Here is a 10,000-nt window from a genome sequence, read left to right as displayed (position 1 = left end):
CCATGTCACTTCTACCGAAGTCTTTCGAGTGTAGAAATCTGGTTAATACGTCACTAGAATCGTAAAGACTCTTAATATTCTACGTCAATTCAAACAGAGGCTCTTAAATGTAGTAGTAGCTGATGAACCGCCAACCTCCTGCCGTCACGAAAGGTTGTAAAGAACTGAAGTCTGGAGGGTGTGTGCTGCTGGCGGCGGCAGGTGACAAAACTGCCTAAAATAGATGCCATATTAACTAGCTTATTTGAAAATAAAAGTTTTCTATCAGAGTAATACTGATAATACTAAATAGATGTAGGTAGTACAGTTTATTCTGTACTTATATTCGTATTAAGAGTAATGATATAAGTAGTTATAAAGCAATGTGAATGCTGTTGGTTCCTCACAGTAAGGGGAACGCGTGCACTATCAAATAGATGACATTTTGATCATAAATGTCTTAACCAGGCCAGAACTTGTTACTATAGGCTTGTTTCTTCTAAATGTAATGACCATCATATAGGCATATCTATGTCTCTTTTCTTCCAGGTGGAAAAGAAAAAAAAAAAAACAGCGAATCAGCCGTATATGATTACATTAATTCAACTGACGAAATCACAAGGCTATTTGCTACTACTACTACTACTACTACTACTACTACTACTACTAATATTACAACAACAACAACAACAACAACTATTACTACTACTACTACTACTACTACTACTACAATCACCACTATTTCAGCCACCGATGGTGGTTGCGTGCTATGTTTTGAGGAGTGAGTTTACTACAACTGCGAATATATATATATATATATATATATATATATATATATATATATATATATATATATATATATATATATATATAAAGCTGTTTTTATTGATTAAAGACACAACTAGGCCTGTGTATCAAGAATATGGGCCTAGGACTAATTACCAAGAGCACGCACAGGACTAATAATCTAAAACTGACAACTGTGAGGACCTAAAGAATCGCCTCAAAAAAGTGCCACCCGAAACGGACCGCCCCTCCACCGCCCTTAGCTACGTCACTGGTGTGAAAGAGAGAGAGAGAGAGAGAGAGAGAGAGAGAGAGAGAGAGAGAGAGAGAGAGAGAGAGAGAGAGAGAGAGAGAGAGAGAGAGAGAGAGAGAGAGAGAGAGAACCCTTTGCTGTCTCATATGGATTACTTTCAAAGGCCAAATACATAAATAGTTCATTTTCTTGAGAGTTCTTCCCGCAGATGTTGGCTCCTTTTCCTGGAATCATGAAAAAAGCTTTAAAAGACACACCAGTGATGCAATAACAAGTCGAGACAAGTCATAACAGCAATGAGATTACAATCCCTGTATCACAAGAGCAAGAATTAAGAAAGAAAACAATGACCAAGCCCTGCGTCCAAACCAATAAATAGACAGTGTAAGTTGATATGCAGTGGCAGATTTTTTTCCCCATATTCAACCAAGAGATTGTCGATGTTTCACCAGAAATAACATCAGATATTAGTGTTAGCGAGAGGAGACACACCCGGCACAGCAACGGTAACAACTTGGAAACCCTCACTCTGATTCTGTGTTCCCTATTACCTAAGACTTAAACTCCTTCGAGGGCTTTTTTTTTTTTCCTTCTCCAAAGTTTTAGTCATAATTTTGGATATTCCTTCTGGTTGCTCTCGTCTGGGATCAGCATTTTCAGTGTATCTTTTTATTCTCATTTTTGTATTTCTTTGTGGTTTTAAATATAGTCTATCATGAAAAATAAATAATAATAATAATAATATAAAAGTAAATTGATAACAACAACAACAACAACAACAACAACAACAACAACAACAACAACATCAACAACATCAACAACAACACTAACAAACAAAGCATTTCATCTTGACTCCTTAAACATATCTCGCACTTTGACCAGTAAGAGCGCAGACGTTTTCAACCTCCTCACTGCTCATGACACACACTTCTTTGTTCATAAACCACTCCGACACACTTGATTTCGTCCAGCAGTCACCTCTGAACATTATACTGGTTAAGTAATGAAGAACATACTGTTTTAATCCATCTTCTTTCCTGTAGGTAATTATTTGTAAAGGTTCTCTGCAGTCTTTTTTTTTTAAGGGGGGGTAGCAAATTAGGAAGAAACAGATATCCACTTTCGTGTTTCCTTCCTTGCCATTTTTTTTTTCCGGTGTCAGTTCTCCTAGTAATGTCTCTGCTATGGTTATAGTTATTGTTCTGCGAGGGCGTGGATGTGGCGGGCAGTGCGTGCGCGGCGGACTGGTCACCACATAACCTCCCACAGATTCTTTGTAACAATAATAGAAGCAAAGGAACCCAATACAACAAGCCACAGTGATGCTACAAATGAACAAGTAAGTTACATGGACCACTTAGCACTTCACCACGCCACCTCGCATCATCATCACAGTCACCACCCAATGTGCAGCAAACACCACCACACGAGCAGCAACAAAGAGGAGCACAACACAATGAAAAGTAGTATGTTCCAGCTTTTCCAGGTTTTCATGCGCTGTGTTATGAGACTCGTTGAATCTGAACAAAAGACAAGCCTGGGGCGGATCTCACGCAAGACTTGAGGGGCGGATAACGCGCTTCCTGGGACCGGAGAGAGGCGCGACGCGAAGCAACCACGGAGCAAGGGAGCAGAGGGAGCGAGGGGGCGGCCACGGGAGAAAGGACGGAGGAGCGATATGTGAAACTTTCGCTGCGTGGGTTCAGCTTGGCAGGCGGCGGAGGCAGAGGTGGCGACAGTGGTTCTCTCACAGTGGTGGTGATCGCAGTCCCGCCGCCTCCTCTACGCCTACCACCACCATCGTAACCACCACCACTCCTCTCCTCCCCCTTACAATTCGCTGCCGCGCCCAGGGAGTCCTCGTTGTGGTTGTGCTGGTAACAACCACTCTGAAGTCCCTGTTACGCTGCCCCTTCCCTCTCCCTAACACTCCAGGAAACAGTTCACAGTGTACACAGCTGATAGCACTGCTCTAAGCCACGTTTTGGAGAGCATTGGAAAAACGTAAATGAATTCCATAAGTCTCCTCATCCGTTGGCCACTTACCACACTGCTGGGAATCATCTAGTCAACAGAAACACGTGTTGGTGCAACTCGCCAGCCTCGCCCAACAGTGCTTATTGCCTGGATGGTCAAAACAACACGCTAGTCAGGACACAGTATCAGATCCTCTCGCCACATCGACACGCAAGGTGAGCTTCAGTTATTAAGGTGGTATTGAAACACAGGCCCGTATTCTGAAACGTTTTGGATTCTCATAAGGACTACTTTCAAAAGCCACAGGAATGATCAGTCAAGTTTTGGACATTTTTTAACATTCATGATGCAGAATCTCACTCTCGAAAACCCTCGTGAAAGCTTCAGTAAGTTCCGCTACAGACTATTCGTGCAGTCGAGATAAGACGCCGAAAGGTTTGAGAATTCGGGCTTAGGCAATTCCTACTTAAATCTTTGACACATGGTCTAGTAGTCTTTCTAAAACTCATGTCTCCTCGCTATGTTATGTTGCCGATACCCAACACAATCTGACGTAGTGCTGATGAAAGCTCCCATTCTTGAGACACAAGGGTAAACAAAGTAGTCACTTGATGAATTCATGATACATACATAGAAATAAACAGGATTAAAAGAAAAGTAAGAACGCATCAATAGTACGAAAAGAAAAAAGAGAATGAAAACGATGAGCGCATTGCTGGTTACGTTCTTCATACTGAACTACAAAAAGAGGCTTCTCTTTATTATGATACGTAACTTGAAGAGAAAAGAACGAGCGGCATAGAGGACTGAGAAGGCGATGATATTACCGGTGAAACGATAGGAAGAGAATCAGGACCCGGATTTAGAGACAAGAAAGGCAAGCAGGGAGGGAGGGAAGAAGGGAGGGAAGACGAGGTAGTGCCGGGGTGTTCCTGGCCTGGCTTACCCTCACAAACCAGACAAAATAAGAACACAAGAACATAAGAAAGCAAGAATGCTGCCAAAGGGTAGCTGGTGTACGCACGGCAGCTCCTCAACACTTCAACTACAAGCAGTCCTCATCCATAAATCTAACCTCATAAAACAAACATTTATACACATGTTCAAACTACATCCTTACGGAGTCTCTTCCTCTTACCCGCAACCATACTTACGGGCTGATTTTTGTCTGTCCTTTATAAATCTTAAAATGTCTAGCTTATAATCATTTATATAAATTTAGACTTGTTCCCTGAGAAATGCTTGAATTTTTTAACTATCCTTCCCTCAAAGGAAATGCTCTCGAGAACCACAGAGATCATAAATAACGTTATTCTTTTATTGCTATTCTTTTTTTCATTTATTTGTTTTTTTTTTTTTTATCTTATTATTTTTTCAATAGTTACTAAAAGCGTAGAGTCCTTGCCAACATATCACCAGTTTCATGAATAGGGTCTTGAAAATTCCAATAACGCTTGTAAAGAAATGCTTGAGGTTAGGGATCAAAATGTCTTGCCTCTTAATTCAGTAACATTTCCACATTCATACTTGATAAGATTACAGATTTTCGTTGAACGCTATTGACAGCTCTGGTATACTTAAAAGTCCGTAGTTTTTCTAGGCTTCAATAGACTATTTTCATAAGGTGTAAGAGGTCAGCCTGGGCACTAAAGAGAGTAAAGAATGAGTCGAACAGAACACCACTCGGTCCTTACCATTCCCACGTCACTTTAACGTCCTTGCAATCGCTTTCACATTTTATTTGTATTTCACTTTTCTTGAATCAGTGTGTGTGTGTGTGTGTGTGTGTGTGTGTGTGTGTGTGTGTGTGTGTGTGTGTGTGTGTGTGTGTGTGTGTCTAAAATGATGTTCATTTTCGTTGGATACAAAGAAAAGTGATGTGAGAAGAGGAGGAGGAGGAGGAGAGGGGAAGAGAAGAGACAGGGGAGGTGGGGGGTGCAATTCGCTTTCACTAACGCCTGCCAACAAGAGGGGGGAGGGATTGCAGCCTGCAGGGAGGGGAGGGAAGGGGAGGGAATGGGAGGGGAGTAAGGAGAGTCGATGTAACTGTAATCAACCGAGACGTCACTAAACTTTCACTGTTTTTTTTCTTTCTCTCTCTCTCTCTCTCTCTCTCTCTCTCTCTCTCTCTCTCTCTCTCTCTCTCTCTCTCTCTATCCTTTTAGATTACTGATAGGTAAACTTCACACACACACACACACACACACACACACACACACACACACACACACACACACACACACACACACACACACACACACACACACACACACACAGCAGAGAGAGAGAGAGAGAGAGAGAGAGAGAGAGAGAGAGAGAGAGAGAGAGAGAGAGAGAGAGAGAGAGAGAGGAAATAATGAGCTCTGAGCTCGTTCCGTAGGGTAGGGTCTGGCTGTCTGAGTCAGAGACTGCAGCAGATCAAACAGTGAACACACACACACACACACACACACACACACACACACACACACACACACACACACACACACACACACACACACACCTCGGGTCACCACAAAGAACCGGAACTGACCCATATAGAGTTGTCGCGCCATGACCAACGAGGTGCAATATGGAACCTCTCTCTCTCTCTCTCTCTCTCTCTCTCTCTCTCTCTCTCTCTCTCTCTCTCTCTCTCTCTCTCTCTCTCTCTCTCTCTCTCTCTCTCTCTCTCTCTCTCTCTCTCTCTCTCTCTCTCTCTCTCTCTGTTCCCCGATGCCCGTCACTCCCTCGCCAGTCGTCGGTCATCTCCGGTCTTGGTTTCTTCATCTCATTCACTGGTTTAATCTTACTCCCTTCTGCCTCTGTATTTCTCCCCTGTCTATGATTAAAACTATTTCGGAAGAGGAGTTCTCATGATTGCTAAATAGAGTATCCCTTTTAGTGTCTAGTTTCTCTCGTATTTTTTTTCTTTTTTCCTCCTATCTGTGAATGGAGCGGTTTCAAGAGATAAGTTACCAAGGCACTTCAAAAATTAAATCAGCTTTCCCTTTAGACTCTTCTACTTTCTGTTATCCTTGAAGAAATGGTAAATGTACATGTATTTTCGTGGTTTTTCTCTTTCTAAATATTTAACTCTGTCCAAATAGAATTGTTTCGGGACACGAGTCATCAGGACATCTCAGAAATTAAGCAAATCGTCTCTTTATATTCTTTTATCCTTGATTCTTTTCGGGAGTAGCAAGGCGTACTTCTTTCTTTTTATCCCCCTTGGGTTTGCTTCCCTGACACAAATAATGATACCACCTGGACAGGGAGTGGGTTACGGGAGGCACGTGAATCCAGCAGTGAGTGAGTGACCGGATGGAAAAGTCAGACCACGCGGCCCCAGGAGAAAGAAGACTGAAGCGTTCGTTCGGTCAAGACCTCTCCTCAGTATGTAGGTCAACTGCCGCCCCCGCGCCCTCACCAGCGCCCTCGCCCTCGCTGACGTCACATAACATAAGAATATCCTGTAGCGACTCAAACATGAAAGTTCCATCTATTGATTGATCAGTAACGCAGCGGGTTCTCACATGATTAAATGTATTATAAGAGGTCATGACTCTTGACTTTGTTCATTTGATCCGGGGTTCTCTGAAGCTTGAGTTCCGGGTTAGATTAATGAAACAGCATCTCTCTCCTGAAGCTCAAGTTTGTTTGAGCTCCCTGATTATTTACTAAATACTATTTCAACGTGCTGAGTGTGTTGTGGGTGCGGCCTGTGTTGAAGAAGCTTTAGTGAAACAATAGAACTATATAGGGAAGCCACACGAAGCCAATAGATAAACAAGTGGCAGTCCCTACACAATATATACCTAACTATATCAACCTACCATTCCTATTCATAAGTTTTTCTAATCTTTTAGTCCTCATTATTTACTCAACACCCAGCTGAGTTCGTTCCGGTCACTCACTTGGTATTCTCTATGAAAGGCAATTTCTTCTTGTCTTTTCAAACCAACCTTCATCGAGCTTGAATCCATTATTTCTTACGTTATCCTGATGCTGATACTGAGGACTTTGTTTATTTAATCTATACCTCTTGAATAAATGAAGAGTGCGAGAAAAGCTACAAGACGCTGGTACACCTATTCGAGGCAGTCCCTGTATAAAACATGTATTTACTTATCATCCCTATCTATACATTTATCTAATATTTCAAACTTCCGGGTGACTCGCTTTTAGGAACTTGTTGATTACGAAGTATTTTTGTAGTAATATCTATGTATATAACCAAGTTACACACACACACACACACACACACACACACACACACACACACACACACACACACACACACACACAATTTGATTCTTCTTTATATCTAGTAAAGTTTTATGTCATTCATTTACGTCACCTCTGCATATAAAACAAAAGTGACAATGTTGAGGTCTTTATCGCAAAAATTGACAATACACACACACACACACACACACACACACACACACACACACACACACACACGGCCCGGTAGCTCAGTGGTTAGAGCGCTGGCTTCACAAGCCAGAGGACCGGGGTTCGATTCCCTGGCCGGGTGGAGATATTTGGGTCTGTCTCCTTTCACGTGTAGCCCCTGTTCACCTAGCAGTGAGTAGGTACGGGATGTAAATCGAGGAGTTGTGACCTTGTTGTCCCGGTGTGTGGTGTGTGCCTGGTCTCAGACCTATCCGAAGATCGGAAATAATGAGCTCTGAGCTCGTTCCGTAGGGTAACGTCTGGCTGTCTCGTCAGAGACTGCAGCAGATCAAACAGTGAATTACACACACACACACACACACACACACACACACACACATGATAAGGCAAAACCGTAAACACAGACTATTACTTTCACTGCCTTACACTTTTACTTACCAGCATTACGGTGAAAGGATGTTTGAGTTAGCCCGTTTCCCCATTCCTCTGGTATTTCCTTGCGGTAAAACTTCCCCTCTCCACTCTAGTCCCCTCCACTCGACCCTTTACGCGGCTATCAAACCATTATCATTGTTACCAGCGAGTAGAACAGTTGTGGCATTCCGCATCATTAGGGGAGGATAAATGCGCAGGCAGGCAAGGGAGAAAGGCGGGACTGAACTCATCTGTCAGACTGTTACCCGCACTGTCATTACATTAAGTCAATTGGTGGTCCTCTCGTGTCTGTCTGTCGCTTCGCCCACAGTTTGGTTATTTTTTTTATAGGTATGAGAGGAACCAGATAAGGACAACAAATATTGCGATTAAAAAAAGGCCCACTGAGGTGCCGAACAGGGTAAAAAAAAAATGTTAGTCAAATGATGTATTGAAATCTCCCTCTTCAGTGTGTTCAAATCATAGGAAAATAAAATACAGAAGCAGGTAGGGAATTCCAGAGTTTACCAGAGGAAGGGATGAATGATTGAGAATACTGATTGATTCTTGCAACATAGAGGTGGACAGAATAGAAGTGAGAGAAAGAAAGAGTTGTGCAGAAAGGCCGCGGAAGGAGAGGAGGCACGCAGTTAGCAAGATCAGAAAAACAGTTGGTAAGATGATAGCATTAAGAGATAACAAGGAATGCAACATTGCGGCGGTGAGACAAAGACTGAAAAAAGACAGTTAAAGGAGAGGGATAGATAAGACGTAAAGTTTTTGATTCCACCTTGTCTAAAAGAGCTGTAGGAGTGGAACCTTTGTCGTGGCAGTGTATACGATTCTGTCCGTCTGTCTGTCTGTGTTTTCATCTGTATATATTTATGTATGTATTTATTTATTCATATTTGTTTATTTTCTATCTCTATAAGTACCTGTGTTTCTCTCTCTCTCTCTCTCTCTCTCTCTCTCTCTCTCTCTCTCTCTCTCTCTCTCTCTCTCTCTCTCTCTCTCTCTCTCTCTCTCTTACTATGCAGAGTACTCGTCTGCCTTTCTTTTTACTTTTACTGACGCCTCTTCCCTGAATACACTGCACTACTTTTCATTCACCTCAAGTCACCTCCCTCCCACCAATCACCTCGCCACCCTCCCCTTGCCTCCACCTGTCTCTAACCTCCCCTCCCCTTGCCTCACCTCGCCTCGCCTTTCTCTCATTCACTCCTTCAGTTCTCCAATATGATGATTTCAGCTTCATTCACATTTACTGGTGTGCTGCACTACCGGTCTTTCTTTGTTTCACTCAATATGCCAAGTGTCTCTCCGCTTATTGTTTTTACTCTAATGTTCATGCTTCGGGGAATTTCTTTTTATATTGTGTGAGTACCTGTCTTTACGTTTGGCATTTTTAGCTACCTGTGTGTTATCAGCCAGGCGGTATTATTACAGTACCTTGTAGGCGTGTTGCTTTTTCTCTTATTTTTTTATTTTATTTATTTTTTATTTTTTTGAGCGAGGAGGAAAACAGAAGCTTCAATATCTTTCAATGCTTTCAATACTTTACGTTCATGTTTTCGGCCTTTTTTTTTTTTAGTCAACGTTCGGATGTCATATTTTTGTTTTCTCCTTTAGTAGCAAGGTAGCTTCGTTACCAGTAAAGCCCAAATAACTTTTACGTAAATTTGTTAAAAGTACTGGAAATAGACGTCAAAGCGTTTAAAGTGTCACTAAGTCATAACAAAGCTTAAAAAAATGCCTTTCTATGATATCTGTTGAAATAAGTTATTATAGGCATACAAACGTTTAAAACATCTACAAGAAAAAAAAACTGAATCTTAATAACTTCTATGTAACACACCTCAAAGTAGACAAGACAGCAGAGATCGAGAATGTGTACTCCTCCCAGCACCTGGACCGGTCAGCTGATCACACCAGATGCGGGAGAAACTCTGACCGAGGCCCTTGATGCCGTGGTATTATTATTCATGCATCCATAGCTCTTCTCCACTCAGCCACTACACGTACAACCCTTCCCCCGCATCACAGACATTCCCTTTGCAAATAACCTTCTTTTCAATCCATTTCCAGCCTTCTTTTCATATCAGATCCGGTTGATTTCTTCACCTGTTTTTCATCTTTGTATTATCTCTGCATGCACAAAATATCACAGCACTTTATGAACCCTCCCTTACAAGT

General features: G+C 42.1%; 1 protein-coding gene across 2 annotated transcripts in view; it reads left to right on the top strand.

The window, feature by feature from the left end:
- The first annotated feature begins 2,716 nt into the window (after positions 1 to 2,716).
- LOC123517677 overlaps positions 2,717 to 10,000 on the top strand; it is a 50,939-nt gene continuing 43,655 nt past the window's right edge. For both annotated transcript variants that reach the window (XM_045278008.1, XM_045278007.1), the window contains exon 1: positions 2,717 to 3,210. The gene's annotated coding sequence lies outside the window, so the exon portion shown is untranslated. The remainder of the gene's footprint in view (positions 3,211 to 10,000) is intronic.

Source organism: Portunus trituberculatus, chromosome 42, assembly GCF_017591435.1.
Source record: "Portunus trituberculatus isolate SZX2019 chromosome 42, ASM1759143v1, whole genome shotgun sequence".
Classification (NCBI taxonomy): domain Eukaryota; kingdom Metazoa; phylum Arthropoda; class Malacostraca; order Decapoda; family Portunidae; genus Portunus; species Portunus trituberculatus.
The sequence above is the reverse complement of the archived record's forward strand: the minus strand, read 5'-3'. Positions and strand labels throughout refer to the sequence as shown.